This window comes from Chrysochloris asiatica, unplaced genomic scaffold (genome assembly GCF_000296735.1).
Source record: "Chrysochloris asiatica unplaced genomic scaffold, ChrAsi1.0 scaffold00373, whole genome shotgun sequence".
Lineage (NCBI taxonomy): Eukaryota > Metazoa > Chordata > Mammalia > Afrosoricida > Chrysochloridae > Chrysochloris > Chrysochloris asiatica.
Window position 1 is genome coordinate 2,059,447 of NW_006408891.1, and position 1,068 is coordinate 2,060,514.

Consider the following 1,068-nt stretch of genomic DNA (forward strand, 5'->3'; position numbering starts at 1 on the left):
ATCCATGTTGAGTTGGTTTTTGTATAAGGCATGAGGTGAAGGTCTTTTGCATATCATTTTCCAGTTCTGCCAGAACCATTTGTTGAATAGACTATCCCCTCCCCATGCGATATATGTTGGTGTTTGGTCAAAGATCAGTTGGCTGTACATAGATGCGTTAATTTCTGGATTCTCGATTCTGTTCCATTAATCTATGTACCTTTCATGGTACCTGTACCAAGCTGTTTTGACCACTGTAGCAGTGTAGTATATTTTGAGATTAGTGAGTGACAGGCTTCCAATCTTATTCTTATTTATAAGCAGTGCTTTGCTTATCCTGGGTCTCTTTCCTTTCCATATAAAGTGTGTAATTGCTTTTTCCATATTTTTGAAGAATGTAGTTAGAATCTGGATTGGGATCACATTATATGTGTAAATTGCTTTGGGCAGTATTGACATTTTCACAATGTTAATTCTTCCTATCCAGGAGCATGGAACATTCTTCCATTTTTGTAAGCCTCTTTTGGTTTCTTGTAGTAGTGTTTTGTAGTTTTCTTTGTATAAGTCCTTTGTTTTTCTGGTTAGATTTATTCCTAGATATTTCATCCTTTGGGTGGCTATTGTAAATGTATTGCTTTCTTAAAGTCTTTTTAATACTGTTGTTTTTGGTATAGAGGAATCCAACTAATTTTTGTATGTTGATCTTATACCTTGCCACTTTGCTGAATCTTCCAATGAGGTCAAGTAGCTTTTTTTGCTGAGTCTTTGGGGTTTTCTACATAGAGGATCATATTGTCTGCAAATAGGGAGAGTTTTACTTCCTCTTTGCCAATTTGGATGCCTTTAATTTCCCAGTCTTGCCGTATAGCTCTTGCTAAGACTTCCAGAACAATATTGAATAGAAGCGGTGACAGAGGGCATCCTTGTATGGTTCCTGTTCGCAGAGGGAAGGCTTTCCATTTCTCTCCATTGAGAGTAATACAGGCTGTTGGTTTTGAATATATGCTCTTTATTATGTTGAGGAATTTCCCTTCAATTCCTTTTTTGTTGAGTGTTTTTATCAGGAATAGATGTTGGATTTTGTCAAAT